Here is a 17,224-nt window from a genome sequence, read left to right as displayed (position 1 = left end):
CAGGATTCCCACTCCTCTTTTCTTGATGTACTAGAAAATATTAGGGTTCAACCAAACACCCTAATAAAGGGCGATTTCAACTACCCCCACCATTAACTGGGAAAACTACTCGTGTACCAACTCCTTCACTCAACGCTTTCTGGAATTCATAAACTCCAATGCCCTGGATCAACTTATCCACACCCCCACCAGGGGCAACAATATCCTAGATCTAGTCATTACCAACATGAGTGACCAGTGTTCCATACCTGAAGTCAACGCCTCATTGGCCCGATCAGACATAAGCTAATTACTCTAGATATCCACATCCTGCCCCCACCCCCCCATTAAGGAAACCATGGTAAAAGATTTTTCCAAAGCCAACTTCATGTTTCTTAAGACAGAAGTGGAGAACTTCATGACACTCATGCAGATGGACAATACAGTTGTGACTACTGAATCCTACACAATTGCACTTTATAAGCAATTACATGAGTGCATGGATCGTGCCATCTTAAACAGAACCAAGACGCTATGCTCCAAAAAAAGGAAGCCAATCTGGTGGTCCCCTGCCATAAACAAATTGTATAACAGAAGAAAGAAACTGTTGCAAAAGAGAGTAAAATCCCATGAGTGGAAGAGCTCCCTGGTCAGCCTCAGTAAGAAGCCAAGATCCCTTATAAGATCCTCCAAAGCTAGCTATGAAAACAAAATCGCCACTGATTCTAAGGACAACCACAAAGCATTCTATAGCTATGTTAAGAATCTCAATGACAACACCCAGATCTGCTCTGAGTTATGGCACGAAAATCACAGAACCAACTGCTACTGCCAACATCCTGGCAGACAGGTTCAGTGCTAACTTTACCCTCCTCTCACCCCCTAAAGGGCCAATATCTATACAGGAAGAATGCAGAGTCCCTGTAATCATAACTACACAGGTAAAAGCTTCACTCTCTAAAGCCAAAAACACAGCATCCATGGGACCGGACAACATCCCAGCCTGCGTTTTAGTCGAACTCCAGAATGAACTAGCTCCCCACCTAAGCACCATGTTCATAGCCTCACTTCAGGCTTTGTGTCCACTGAATGGCGCACAGCAACAGCTATCCCACTCCACAAAGTGGGAGCCACCACTGATCCCGGGAACTATCTCCCTATTAGCCTAGTCTGCAAGGCCATGGAACGTATCATCATGTAACTCAAAGACAATGGTAAACTCCAAACTCTGGACCCCACCCAGTTCGGGTTTGTGAAAGGCAGATCATGCCTGGGTTTGTGAAAGGCAGATCATGCCTCCTGAACCTGATAGACTTCTTTGAGGCAGTCACCAAAGCCGTAGACAAGGGTAAGGTGGTTCACACAGCCTATCTTGACCTCTCCAAGGCTTTTGACACCATCCCCTATTCTGGAATTATATAGCTAAAACTCACTAAACTAGGTATGAATCCCTACGTCACAAGATGGGTTGCTAGCTGGCTCAATGACAGAACCCACACTGTAAGAGTTGCAGACTCCAAGTCTGACTTCAAACCAGTGACAAGTGGAGTACCACAGGGTTCAGTCCTGGGATCTCTCCCATTTGGTATCTAATTCTCTGAAGTACAAGCTAACACAGAAGGCCTTTGGCTAACGAAGTTCACAGATGACTGGAAACTAGGAGCCACAGTTGAGTCCTCAAATAATGTGGTCATCCTACATAAGGGCCTCACTAAGACAGATGCCTGGTGTCAGAGCCATGGCCTCAGGCTCAATGCCAAAAAAGTGCACTGACAGTAGTCTTTCCTTTGGTAATCACATGACCACAGTGGTCAGGAAATCCTTCTACATGGCACACCTCATCATAAAAGGGTTCTCATCCAGGAAAAAAGAGGTCATTGTTCCCCTCTACTCGACACTCAGACCCATTATAGAGTACAACGCCCCTTTTGGAATGTACCTCACAAGACCTCTACAAGCAGCTGGAAAGTCCACAGAAGTACCTCACAAAGAGGATTACTGGCCTCAAACACATGCCCTACACTGACTGTCTCAAATAACTCCAACTTTACTCCGTAGCAAATAACCTACTCCGAGATAATCTCTGCCTAACATATAAAGCTATGTCAAACCCAGAGCTGTTGGACATGCTACACCTAAAGAAATCCCAATCCCTCTGAGCTACATACTCTAGGAACCTAAACCTTGTCACCACAATAAACAGGACATGCTGGAGGGATAGATTCCTGTCCCAGAGACTTCCCATACTCTGGAACAAGCTACTCATCTATGTCAAGCAAAGTTCATTAGCACTCTTCAAGAAACATCTTGATGAATGGATGGGAAATAGGAAATACACCCCGGAGATCACTTCTGTGGCTCTGCTCAACAGGGGCACAGGAAAAAAAACTTTCTTGGGTGGCGTAAGCCAGGGAAACTTGTTGGCTAGGCTTATTTAGGCCCTTGGGCTGATAGCCTAGTACCTACCTATGAACCTACAAATGTATCTCAGCAATAATGGAATTCTGACAGGCAATTGTACAATTCAAGCTGCTGTATCCAGCTGTCTTCAGAGTATTTTACCTGAAAAATCAAACACATTTTTGTTGCAGAACAAGCTAAGGAGGAAATAAAGTTTATCCAACAAAAAGAAAGGGACTCAGCTTCTCATTCTTCTGAGAATGAGGTTCATGGAGAGAATTTGCCAGCGAAACCTTTCCAAACGTTCCAAAGAATAAGGCTTGAGAAACAGAAAAAAAAGCAAAGAAAGTGACTAGAAGAATCAGGAGTACCATGGACCTGAAACAGAGTCTAGTGTTGGGAGTTGGAGAGAATCAGGAAGACCACTAGCAACACTGAAATTAGTAATAAATGTAAGACTATAAAGCACCAATCACATTTGTAGAATACAGCTGTGCAAATAAAAATGGCTGAGAAAAGTCTGGATTTTTTTGACTTTGTTAAACTTGTGGGTGGACTATAAAGAATACAACCTGCATTATGTCTTCAATGTTTAAAAGGACACTAAAGGGGAAATTAGCAACTAAGCAAAAAATTTTTTGTTCTTAATTAGTATTTATATAAAACATTTCATGATGTAAACTGCATGTTATATTATAAATCAGTTTTATACAGTGAGTACTGAGGGTTATTTTAAATCTGTGTGTGGAGGAGTCTCTTCAGAGACTACTGTACGTCTTAAAGGGGTTTACTTCAGAATATCAACACAGAGAGCAGAGAATCCTGTTTCATCAAGATAACAATATTGAATTTTCATTTAAGTGAATCCTTAAACCAGCGAAAATGTTCACCGGGAAACTAACCACTTGGCCACCAGGACAACATACACACAACAAAGCAATTAAAGCCCATAAAAGTGAGGGGCTTCACCCAAACACTCTCCAACTATATATACCAACTCCAAGATCACACTATAATGGGGTAAAGGACAAACACCTCTAGGGAGGCCAAGTGGTTAGTTTCCCAGTGAACATTTTCACTGGTTTAAGGTTTCTCATAAGTGAGGATTTTATATTGTTGTCTCGAAACAGGATTCGCTGATGTGGGGTTTCAATATTCTCAGGTAGAACATCTTAAAGATATTAAAGCAAACAAGTACCCCTTTTTGTTATCACAAACAGGTTATCTAGTACAACATAAAAAGGGCTAAACAGAAACAAGTTTAATTTAATTTAATGCTGTGATCATGTCTGCCCAGTGGGGTATAAATGTGTAATGATTACACTGTATGTAGAACTAAGATGATAATGTCCCTTTTTTAAAAGGATTGATGTATATATTAAATGTCCTTGTCTCAAGCTATAAACTATTTTTTGTAAGCAAGCAGACTTAAAAAATTAAACAAAATTATGAAAGCCATGAAAAATGCTAATCTTCTTACATCTGCAAAAACATTAGCTTGTTTTTTTTCCCTTGTTAGTAGATGTTCTCAGTGACAGACAAGAAGTCTGCAACTGAAGACAAGTTAACCAAGGAAATTCTGAACATTATTTCTACTTGAAATTTACACAGATTCCTTCAAGCATCTGCAATTTAAGCTGCCTCGAGTACAAGCAATTAATCTTGATAGTTCTGTGCATTCTTTGCTGAGGGAAATAAAAATATAAAAGTACAATGGCAAGGAATTCAGTGAAAAAAATAAAGCTTGAAATTATGAGGCTTGAATAACAGACAGTAGACTCCCCAGCAGTTACTTTTAATAGAACACTGCATAATTTAGTTTTATTTAAAGATAGCCAGTACACTGTTTCTTAGGGCTAAAGGTTCATGCTTTCTGAAAGCATACAAGCTGTTTTTTTCACATCCGCAGTGGTAGAGATCATAAAAAACAGACAGCAATCAATTTATGAGGGAACACAGGTTGTAACATTCACTTTGTCATGGGTAACCTTAATTTTAGATGACGTAATGTCTGTAGGTGCAGCTGTTGATTAGGGGCAGCTATTCCCATCTGGAGAATTAAAATTCATTTTTAAAAAATGTACATGGAACAAACACACAAAACTAAGTTAATATGGGATGACGTGTTGGGAAAATGTACATTTTTTGTTTGTTTGAGGATTTTCATTAAAACAAAAAGTCATGAGAAATGTGACACTGGTTCAAATGGGGATAAGAAACTGCTGTATAAAAGATCAGTCTAATGAACATTACTGTGTGCATGTATGATAAAAGTTGGAAATGCACATTCAAAAAAATGTTCTCTACAATAAGAGTTAATCATTTTTTTATCATAATAGATACTCTAGCCATAATATCTTGGAATGTAAAGTGCCTTACAAGTACAGACAAAAAAGAAACAGCATTGAATAATATTAAGAATGCAGAGTGCAATTAGAAATGTTGCAGGAGATACATCTGGAAAAAATAAGCATAAGAATTTAACAAAAGAAAGACTTGCAGGATGTACATTCAGCAGAACATCAGGGAGAAATGATGCTGAATGCTAGAGGGGCTACAATAGTGACAGAAAAGGGAAAAAAAGACAATGATAGATTTGTGGTAGTAACGGGCTATTGGCAAGGGTAGATGATTATTTTGGCATGTATTTACATTCCACCAAAACTGCTATTATGGAGCTAAAGAAAGGTTTGGGAGAAATAATCCAATTTCAGCAGAAATCATTACTTTTAGGTGGCAAATGGATCTTTATTTGTAATAGTGAGGATGAATCAAAGGTACCCAAATAGGGAAAACATAACAAAAGAGGGTAGCTATTTGAAGAAATTCATGAAAATATTTAGTATGGAAAATGTGAATTTAGTAATAGGAACTTGGACAAAATTTATATATTATTCTCCAGGGTACAAAAATGGCCTAGACTGAACAGAATTTACATGTGCATTTAATTGAAAACTTTGACACATCCAATAACTATTCAGATCATGCACAAAAAAATAAGATAAAAATGCAGGGTAATGAAATAAAAATTAGACAATGGCGCTTCCCCCATTACTTGTCAAAAACGGGGACTTAAGGAATACCTATTAAATTATTCAAGACTTACTAGAGACGACAGACATTTCTTCAGAATGCATAGGTAGTGAGTGGAATTAAAAAAAACAGGCACAAATAAGAGAGAAAGATATGGTTCAGAAGTAATATGAATTATTTAGAAGGGCTGACAAAGGTTAAACTACTTCAGAATAAGGGAAATCTCATAGAACAAGAGGAACGACTACAGAATGCTTAAGAGAAAATAAGGAAGTATTTGGTTAATATGCATGAGTTTAGGAAGACAGCTGTACAGTAACTTTTTCATAACTCCAGAGCACAAATGATTTTAACACAACTACTTTTGCAAAAGCAGAATCGGTTATTGCCAAACTTAGGGAGCCTATGACAAGAAAAATAACCAGAGAACCTATAAAGGTATTAAAGATGTTTCAAAAATGTTATGAAAATTTGTAATGAAGAGGAAGGTAGAAACCAAGAAAAAATCACAAAAGGAACTATTTATGGAAGACCTAATTATGCCAAGATTAGATGACGATGAGGCTCAACAATTAAGAGTTAAGAAAAGAGAAGGAGAAGAGATAAAAACTGTGATACATAATCAATCTTGAGGGAAGTCTCCAAGAACAGATGGTATTCCTGTAGAAATGTGGAAGGTAGGAGGGAAGAAAGTGATAATGATCTGGAAGTATTAGGAGGGGAAACACAAGCATCTTGGAAAAAAAAGCTGTGGTAGCTATATTACACACAGAGGGCAAAGACCTGTTAAATCTAGTCTCATACAGACCCATTTCAATTGAATACCATAATTATAAAGTGTTTAGGTCTATACTAGCTAAAAGAATGGCAAAAATAAAAACTTCTCACCAGGCTAAAGGATCTTTGATAAAATTGCTTAGTATTGAGTGTAATGATACTGTATGCACTGCTTTTAGCATCAAATTAGTGATTTTTTTTTACTATAATTAGTTTACTGGTTCTTGCTGGTGGCAGGAGGAGGTTTTCAGGCTAGTTGTTTTGCACTGAAATTTAAATATTCAGTAGCTAGTTCAACCAAACTTTATTTGAAAAAAGAACTCCAAGCAGTTGTCATAGACCAGCACCTCCCCACAACTTTTCTAGCCAGCCAGAGTGAGATGGATATCTAGAGACAGTTGTCTCATGCTGTCTGACAACCATCTACTATTCAAACAGTGTAACACAGGGTGCAAGACACGTGTGTGTGTATGTATGTGTTTGGAGGCAAAAATCTCACACACAGTAAACTCTGACATTAAAATAGTCAGCAGTACACATCATACCTTTCCAAGGCTATCACAATATACACATAATCCATCATATAGTAAGGTTCTAAAGATGAACTTGCCTAAACCTTAAAGGCCTCCAAAAAAAAAAGGTAAAAAACCACACTCAGCATACAAGTCTGCTTTCTCACACAGCACAAGGAGCCCCAAAGTCAAAGATGCTAAGCCCATAAACCAGGCATCAACCTAACCATTCTTGTTACAGGTAACTCCATTGTAAGACATATGGATAAGCCTCTTATCAGGCTGAACAAGGTTAGTTGACTGTCTGGTACAATGATCTGTCAGATCATGCATACACTCAAGGTCTTGAACAAATACCAGTATAACTCTGACAGGTCATGGCAGTGTCAATGACTTGAGGTATGCCTCCCTAGATTATAAGAAGAGAGACGTGATAGAGCTCTCAGACTGTGTCCAAGACAGGTATGAGCCTAGCAGCATTCTACATTCTCCAAGGAAGATGCAGTGAAATGAGCAACAAATTTGGCTTAGTTTTTAGCGTCATTGAAAGGGGGTCCAAAATTTGTCACCCTGGGAGGATATGATTGACACAACATGCTTCTTTGCCAGGGATGGGCTTTATCCATCTCCTGTAGGTTTCAACTATTGCAAAGACATTGCCCACCCCATAGTGCTTTTAGGCAATGCCAACCTGATAAGCTTACCAACATAAAACAGGCAAAGGAAAATATGAAGATGTTGTTGATCAATTCTAAGAGCCTGAACAAAACTCCACTTCCTACAAGCTCTTCTCACCCTGGAATATGTTGAATCTGTATAATAGACGTTCAACATAAGTTTTACTCATATAGTAATCCCTGTATTTAAAAACTCTAACAGAGAAAACAACCGCTCACTTGTTTAGTAAGGGACATTGTTTAAAATAACAGATAACACTCTGGCTGTACAGAAATATAATGCCTTCCACAAGTTTCAACCAGCTACTGTGCAGAAAAGGAAAAAAGGTGGAGGTGTACCAGTCTACATTCAGAAGAGAAACACATCAAGGCTGGAAAAGTAGTATGATGCACTAGAGTTTCTTCATGTCCAAATAACCATCACAAAGTTTCCATACCATACATAAGCCACACTTCCACGGTGGTGCAGCAGTAGCGTTGTTGCCTCACAGCAAGACGTTCTACCGTTCGATTCTCGGTTGGAGTGCCAAAGTGCCTTCTGTGTGGAGTCTGCATGTCCTCCTTGCAGTTGGGGTGGGCGTTCAAAAGACATGTGTAAATTGGCGTGCCTTTGTTGAAGGTTGAATGTCGAGCTGGCACCTCGGCGTTCGTGAAAATCTACTGTCAATCATTAGCTGACCGGAGTTCCACTGTGGCGACCCCTAACCAGGAAAAGCCGAAAGACAAACAACAACAACATAAGCTAGAAATAGAACTCCCTCCATGACAAAAGAAAGCCACAATGCCTATCTACAGGTACTACAATCACTCAGTATTAAACCTAGCAGTATCTCTGAGGTGATCTAAACTATCCGACTATAGACTAGGAAATCCTGTACCACCACTAGTGCACAAGCACAGAGATTCCTGGACTTTGTCAATACAAATGCAATAATCAGAGTACACACTAAGGGGAAAAACATTCTGGATCTTGTCCTTAGTAATATGGGAGGACCTTGCACCATCCCTTGCTTATCTTCATCACTTGTTTGGTCTGACCATAAAGCAGTCTCCTTCAAAATAAAACTGAAAGCAGAGATTCTTTACACCTACGGTGCCTTTAGAAATTTCATTAAAACAAACTACCTAGTCCTAAATTATACACTGACAAACTTCAAATCCAGTTAATTCCACTGAATGCGCAGAAATGTACACCATCACATTACACCAGCAAGTAAACTGCTATATAGATGCAGCTGCTCCCCACAGCAGAAAGTGCAGGGCAAACCGCAACAAACCCAGTGGTGGCACCATTATATCATCAAGTTTTATAATAAAAGAAAAAGAATTTTGACCAAAAGTAAGAGCAGCAATTCCCAGAATGTTAGCGGCGTTGTCACTGAAATAAACCTAGCAGCTTAATAAAATCCACCAAAGCCAAGTTTGAGGCTAAAATACCTACCCAAGCCAAAGACCATCATAAGGCATTTTTTTAGTTATATTCGTAGTCTCAAAAGTATAATGCAGCAATGCTCTGAGTTGATTGTGAATGATGTTACCTACACTCCGATTGAAAATATAGCTAACCTACTTGCCGATCAATTTAGCTCTAACTTTACCCCCTCTCGCCCGACTGTCTGTCACTCAAGATACACCTGCAACTGGCTCATCTCCACCTATCACACAAGAACAAGTCCTGAAAGCGATATCAAAAGCTAAAAATATCACACTAATGGGAACTGGCAATATCTCTGGATGCATTTTAAACAGCATGATGCATAAATTATCCACACCCCTAACAATACAGTTCAAGCTCAGCCTCTGTACAGATTTTGTGCCAAGCGAATGAAGAATAGATACAGTCATTACCTTGCATAAGGGAGGACCCTCCACAAACCCATAACTCTGACCAGCCTGATATGCAAAACCACGGAAAGACTGAGGATGGAATTAATCAACCAGGGCAAAGAGAACCTCCAAACACTAGACCTGTCACACCAGAGTTCTTCAATGGAAGGCACTGCTTACTCAACTTAGTAGATTTTTTTAAAAGATTACCAAAGCAATGAATGAAGGCAAAACAGTACACTCCACATACCTCAACCCGGCCAAAGCTTTTGACACAACTCCCCACTCAGGCATAGTAGAAACCTGGAATAAACCCCAATGTCACCCCACTGGGATTGTCAAAAGGCTCACAGATAGAACACAACCAAAACAAGGGAAGTTACCTTCACAAAGAGACCAGTCACCAGTAGAGGCCCCCAGGTTTCTGTGCCAGGGCATCTACTGTTTGACATCTACTTTTCTGAAGTACAAGTCAATATCAATGGGCTCTGGCTGACTAAGTTTGCAGATGACTGCAAACTAGGAGCACTACCCAAATGACTCAGCCATCCTGCAGGAAGGTTTGTCTCAAATAAATTACTGGTGTCAAAATCATGGTCTGAAATTAAATGCCAAAAAATGCATTAATGTATCCTTTGGGAAGTCACATACCCCATGGTGCTACCAGATTGACAATGTCTCTAAGAGTTGAGCCAGTTGTTTGGGATTTGGGAACTTATGTGAACAGTAACAACTTTTGACCACCATGTGCCTACTGTTGTACAAAATTTCTTCTATATTGTACAGCTTATAAACAAAGGGATTATGTCTAGATCTGGGAATGTCATAGTCCCATTTTACTCACCCCTCATTAGACCACATATGAAATATAATGCTCCCTTTGGCATGCATCTGTCCAGACACGCCCAACACCTGGAACCCCCACAGGGATACCTTACTAAAAGGATACAAGGCTTAAACATGCCCTAAATGGACCATCTCAAAGCCCTATCACAATACTCGCTATCCTACAGGCTACCAAGAGATGACCTTTGTCTGGCATACAAGGCATCCTATGACCAATTATTGATGGATTTACTGCGAATCACCAAGTCAAATGACATCAGAAATACTTTGTCTAGGGATGTAAACCTCTTCTGCAACATCAACTGAATGGTTTGAAGGAATAGGTATACAACTTTATAGGTGTTTATTAGGCTAATGACCACAATTGCCTTTTTAAGCTTAGCCATGCATCCCAAATCTCTGACAAGTTCTGGTAGCCTTGACAAGAGTAAGCAGCGGCTGAGGAGATGAAACATTTACAAGCAAGGGCCTGGGAGATTAACCATTTACAGGTTGCGTGTGTCCATTACAGAAACAGGTGCCAAACCAGGGATGAACTTCCTGTTCCCTGCCAATTGCCCATGTTACACCTGAATTGGGTTAGGGAGGGACTCTGCTTCACATGGATGGGTAGCCTGTTCCAGAGATGGGATAGCCTCTGGGATACATACTTGTCTCTCTAGCAGGTCCTATTTATATCACAGGCAAAGTTTAAGTCTTCAGAATGGGTAATTCTGGTGCTGTTTGTTTTGTGGATATGCAGGAGGTCCAGAGTGGGATCTGACAATGGTCTGTATGCCAGGCATAGATCTCTTCTCAACAGCCTGTAGGAGAGATAATACAAGGATAGGGCCTTGAGGCAGTCTGCACAGGACATGTCACTTATGCCCTGTATTCTTTTACTGAGGAACCTCTATGGATGTTTCAATTGTTGAATATATGCCTGGTTAGGTACATAACAAAGAGACGACTGTACTCAATGACAGGTCTGATGAATGCCGAATACAGTGGAACACTGACTTTTCTCAGATTTTTTCATTCCTCCCAATCTGTCTTGAATCTGCTTTTTATTTATTTATTTTTAACTGTGCACATCCCAAGAAGATATGAGACCCAAATTCCTCTCTCCCATACATCACAATGCCAACAAGTATCATTTCTATTTTGGCTAACCTATCAGGATAATAAAAATATTTGTGCAGACACTTTCAAGCAAAAATCCTAAATGTTCTTGCCTTTACTGTGTATCTAGTTAATGGCACAATTTTACCCCATTCCTTTTTAGTTATTTGTATGTTGATTCTTTTTTTCCAGCAGTCTTTCACCTTATTTATTATCCTGTCTTCTTTCCTTTTACAAGTATAATATACATTTTGAACACTAAACATTTCTTTGATTCTTCTGCCCATCTTTAATCATCCATCTCGTTCAAAATGTCTGGTTTACCCCCCCCCCCCTTTGTCTTTTATCCCTCTCCTTATCTTTTTCTTTCAGTCAGTTCATTGTATTCCTATTATACATTTCCCAGCAAATTATACCATGCTTTTATCACTCCCCCATCACTTTTGACTCCAATATTTTACCTTCTTTTCTTTCTCCACCTCCATACCTTTGATTGTTCTAGACCATTTTGTATTAATCCTCCAAATGGAGTAAAAGAACTCCCTCCAGCCCTTAATCTCCTCATCTTGCTAGTATTTTACTGTTTTTGTAAAGTAAGCAATACCATAGGTACTAACAGCTCCTTAATCGTTTCCAGCAGCCCCCCCCCTTTACATCTTTGTTTAAATCATAATTCAATTGCACCATCCTCTTCCATTCTGCTGTATATTGCACATCTGTTAACCTAGACGTCAGTGACATCATGCAGCTCTTAAGAATTATTCCTACAGCTGTCATTCCCAATCCACCTACTGTCATTGCTGATGAGTCTCATGCTATTCTTGGCTTTTCCCCATCCCAGAAATATTCTCTCATCTTTTGTTTAATCCTTTTTTCATCAAAGTTCCAGGAAGAGATTTTCTAGTTGATGCAGTTAAAATGACCAGGATCCGACCCAGATGGATAGTCTAGTGGTTTTTCAGTTTTATTTGCTCAAAACAGACTTGTCTTGCACTTAAAGTGCATCTCCTGTTCATTTACCCTTGACTGCCACTGGATCCGCCTTTTTTCCTTGTTCCGTGTCAAGCAGTTCTTGAAAAGGGTTTTACATGTCAGAACTACTATGTAAAGGTAGCTCCAGCTTGGGATCTTAATTTTGTACTAGAGAAATTGATTCTGCCCCATTCATAGGTGCATAGCAATTCTCAGTTCATGTTTGGCAGGTTGACTGTTTTTACATCACACAATAGAGCTATCCCAGGAAACCCCAGACTAAGCAACTGAACACTTGCCAGCCAGTAGTTTATTGACCCAGGACTGCCAGGCTTTTTTTACAGTAGGCGCACACACACATTCCCAGCCACAGTTAGCATGGGTCCCTGGCATAGGTCAGAGTAGGCCTTATCACTGGTAAATACCAATGCCCACTGGGTGACAGTCAACGTGACCGAATCACCTAGAACCATACTTTACACCATCCAGTGGCTAGCCCTGCTATGGCGTGCAGAGTATACAGCTGCTCTGGAACAGACTCCCCATCCAAAGTTCACCCCTGTCCATTTTCAACAACTTAGATCTATGGATGGGAAACAGAATATTTACCCCAGGACTGTCCCCTGTACTACTAATGGGCAGATGCAGCTTCTAAATGCTTTACCCCAAGCATGGGTCCCCTCAGATTATCTATGTTATGATCCCAGCTATTCTCCTAAGGGTAATATATAATTATCGACCATAGGATGAGTATGGCCAATCTAGAATCAAATGGAATAGATTATTTTGAGTACTAAAAAGGAAACTAGCTAGGCTTAAAATGGCCAGCAGGGGCAGCTTGCCTAGCACTTACCTATGAACCTACAAGGTTTTATTTTTATTTGTAATTTGTTAACCGGGAAAGTCCACTGGGACATATTGAGCCCTTTTTCAATGGAGGCCCAGGGAGAAAAGCTCCAAGTACATTCAAAATTATTTTGCCAGTTAATACAAGAAAGTATAGACAAAAATATGTGCAGTTAGTACAAAAAACAAATATTATTGGCAGTTAATACAATTATAAGAGAGGAAGCTCCAAGTACAATACAAAATTTGTTGGCAGTTAATACAATTATAGGAGAAAGCTGCAAGATGCATTCACATTTATTGGCAGCTACAATTACTGAAGCAACATGTTGCAGTGAAAAAAGAAATTACATAAAGCTAGTACTTCAGAGATATGGAGATCAATCGCAAGGAAAGAATAGGAGAAATTTATGAAGGATGAGAGCAGGAACATTCCCAGGTGGAGGATAGATAAGAGTGTAGAAGGGACTTAAAGGCAGAACGATTTTGGGTAGTCTGAATATGGGGAGGAAGTGAGTTCCATTTTCTTGCAAGAGAGACGGCTAATAGAGATTGGCCTGGAGTGCAAAGAGGTTTGTGCAGTTCAAGTAGGTTCTGATTGGTTGATCTAAGTGAACGGCCAGAATGGTGTACTGTGAGAGTGTAGGGCAATAGGAAGGATTGAAAATGAGTTTATGGGCAGTGGAGAGCTAAATGAAAGATAGGCAATTAGGGAGTTCTAACCAATTCAGTGAATGTAAGGAAATGCAGTGGTGAGAGGAAGATTTGGAATTTGTAGCAAACTTGGAAATGTTATTGTAGCAGGATGCCAGCTTAGCTTTGAGGGTACTTTGAAGGTTGGTGAGAATTGGAGCTCCATAAAGGAGGGAAGGGAGGAGGAAAGTGGTGGAGAGGGTTAGCCTGGTTGAGGTGGTTAGGTAGCGGTTATGGCGGTAAAGCATACCTAGCATTTGGTGGGGTTTCTTGATGTTGGCTTGAATATGTATATCAGATTTTAGCTGTTCATCAATAAAGACTCAGAGAAGCTTGGTTTGAGGGACTAGTTCAATGGGGATCATGTTTTGGCTTTTTTTGTCAATTATGTAGTTCTTAGTAGGGGAGAAAATCGTAAGTTTAGTTTTAGTTGCATTACGGGCTAAATGGTTATTTAGCATCCAGGTCTCAGTGCAACTAAAAGCAGTCTGTGTTAGTTGCATATGTTTGGAGAGAAAATCAGCTAAGCAGATGATAGTAGTGTCATCTGCGTATTGAACAAGTTTAGCAAGGTATTGACAAAACTGTTACATATGGATCAGTGTAGTTTTGTCGAGGGGAGGCAAATATTTCACCTTAAGAGAAACTATAGTTGTTTAAGAAAATTTATAACAGTAGACATTCAACTGATCACTACCACAGTAATCTAAGCCATATGGGTTATAGCCTAAGGATACAACAAGCCAGGGGAGCTTCTAAAGCTTCAGCACACCTTCTGTGTGCCCAAACTGCCAGTCAGCCTGAACTAAGCTTACCAAAACATGCTTTTAGGGGCCAAGCCCTTCAGAGCTTTCCTACCAACAAGAGAGGGAGGCTGAGAGATGAAAATGACAGTGCTAGGAAGATAAAAAAATAAATAACCACACCTTGGCATAAACAGACCAAGAAACAAGGAGGGAGGGAGGGAGTGCCTATTGCAAGAATGATCATTCAAACATCTACTGTTATGGTAAGTTAACCCATACAATTGCACAATGTTCTTCATACTGATCACTGCTGCACTAGCCTATGCTATATGAATACATTAGTGTAACTAGGGGGAAGTGGAAGGCGAAGAGTTCATAGACCCTGGAGAATGGTCCAATCAAAGTCTGACCTAGACTTAAAGAAGGAATCCAGCTTATACTGCTTTGTAAAAGTATGTACAGAGGACCAAACTGCTCCTTCTAGAACACTTTTAGAATCCAACACTTTCTAAAAAGTCACAGATGAAGCCAAGGCCATTGATGGGGTAGGCCTTGACCCTGCATGGAATAGTTTTGTTGTAAGTATAAAAAAGGGTAACAGCCTTAAACAACCATTTTGAAATGATCTGTTAATGACACATGTTTTCCCCTTCTTACCTTCACAAGAAATGAGCAATCAATCCAAATATATTAATGATTTAGTTCTGTCAAGATAGTACCACAGTCGTCTCTTCTTATCTCCACAAGAAATGAACTGTTTCAAAGATATGAAATACTTAGTTCTGTCAAGATAGTACCCATAATGTCTGTGAGTATCCAAGGTATGGAGTATCCTTTCTCCCTCATTTTTAGGTTTAGGAAAGAAAAAGTACCTAGTGGGAGTTAACACCCTATCATCCAGGCAGTCAACTGAATGTGACTGATGTTGGGGGTATATCAAACACCTGCTGTGTGAGATCCAGTCTGTGATGAAGCTTGTGGTAACTGTCCCTTGCCATTTCTAGAAGGAAGAACCACTGTTGCCTGGGTCAGAAGAGTCTCACCACAATGATCGGGGGGGGGGGGGGGGCTTCCACCTAAGTCTTCACAAGTCCAATAGATATTTGTGGAAAAACATAGAAAAAGCATACAGGAATATTCCTGTCCAAGGAAAAGAAAAGACATCTGTCTCCCAGGTCTTCCTGCATGGAGTCCTGGAGCAGAATCTTGCCAGCTGAATGTTCACAGCGAAGGCAAATAGATCTACCCGAGAAACTCCAAGACTGGATTCATCTGTTGAAAACACCCCTGAGCCAATTTCTATTTATGTGGAGCTGCCCTTGTGTTCAGCTTGACTGCCACACAGTTTTGCTCTGACAAAATGTAGGATGTCTGTGGAGAGAGATCGTGTTCCACTTGCTCTGTGGTGCAATGGATAGCGCATTGGACTTCTAGTAAAATGTTAAAAAGCATTCAAAGGTTGTGGGTTCGAGTCCCACCAGAGTCAGCTTTATGGGTGGGAGGTTGGTATAATGGTTAAGGTGTTTACTCTCAGATGGGATGACCCACAAGTGCAGTTAGCCTAGTACTAATCTATGAATCTATGAAACTGTATTCCAATCTAACATGGGCTAGTCTACAAAGGGGATACAACCTGGTTTCCCCTTTGCTTGTTGATGTACCATATAACTGGAAGTGGTCCTGAGGACCAAACATGATTCAGAGAGTTGACTGCCTTCATCAAGAGAAGTATCTCTTATATTTATCTGCTTGCATCTGTCCTTGGTGTCCCACACACTTTGTACTTTTATCCCTCCTGAAACTGCATCCAAAGCAAAGTCCAAGGTGTCTATGGTGACTGACTGCTTTGGAAAAGGGAGGGAGAAGGGAAGACCTGTATCTGTTGTCCCCACCAAGTGAATTCCCTTCTCACAAACCATAGCACTAGGATCTGAAAAGACAAGGGGATGTTGGTGCTGGAAGCAGTATGACTTCAGATACTACTCGTAAAAGATTTTCAGGAAAGTTATTCAGATGAGTACCTGGGACAATGGAAAAGAAGAGTACTTACATTAATTGCAATATGAGCTCCAATAGTGACAGAAGAGGATATAAAGACAATAATGGCAGATTTGTAGTACTAAGGGATTACTGGCAAGGGAGAAGGATTACAATGACGTATATTTATATTCCACTTAACACTGCTGTATGGAGCTTAAGAAAATTCTGAGATTACTTATATGTAATTTGATAAAGGAGGGTAGATTTTTGAAGAAATGTTGAAAATATTTGGCTTGGAAGATGTGAACTCGACTAGACAAAAGTGTTTCAGGAACATGTGCATTTAAGTTTTGATGAGCTGCTGAAAAAGAGAATTTAAGGAAAGAGTAGTGGAAATAATTCAGGAGTTATTAAAGACAGAAATTTCTTTGGAAAATATAGCTAGGGATTGGGATAAAATAAAACTGGAGTTTAAAAATAGGGTGGAAATAAGAGAGAGAGATATGGTTACGTAGTATCAAGATTTAGAGGGACTAACAAAGGTTAAAGTAATGCAGAATAGGGAGAATCTCACACACTAATAGGAACAATTGCAGAATGCTAAACAGAAATTAGAAAGACTGTTGTTAAGCAACTGTTTTTGATAACTCTAGACCACAAAAACTTTTAGCACAACTCCTCATGCAAAAGAAAGAAATGATTGCCACCAAGATTAAGGAGCCTATAACAAGGAAGATAAGAGATCCTATAGAGGTACTAGAAATAGTTAAAAAATGTTATGAGTCTGTATAAAGCAGGGAAATATTAGAATCAAGAAAACATATAAATGTAAATG

General features: G+C 39.8%; 1 protein-coding gene and 1 non-coding gene across 2 annotated transcripts in view; one reads left to right on the top strand and one right to left on the bottom strand.

Annotated features, from left to right (window-relative positions):
• The window catches only part of PCSK4 (proprotein convertase subtilisin/kexin type 4), a 1,808,619-nt gene that overhangs the window by 1,185,962 nt on the left and 605,433 nt on the right, over positions 1-17,224 (bottom strand). The window lies entirely within an intron of this gene.
• TRNAR-UCU lies at positions 15,806-15,895 on the top strand. The gene is given in 2 exon segments: positions 15,806-15,842; positions 15,860-15,895. It is a non-coding gene; the product is annotated as a tRNA-Arg (tRNA).

The sequence above is a fragment of the Protopterus annectens genome, chromosome 13.part0, assembly GCF_019279795.1.
Source record: "Protopterus annectens isolate FY-2018-M chromosome 13.part0, PAN1.0, whole genome shotgun sequence".
NCBI lineage: Eukaryota > Metazoa > Chordata > Ceratodontiformes > Protopteridae > Protopterus > Protopterus annectens.
The sequence above is the reverse complement of the archived record's forward strand: the minus strand, read 5'-3'. Positions and strand labels throughout refer to the sequence as shown.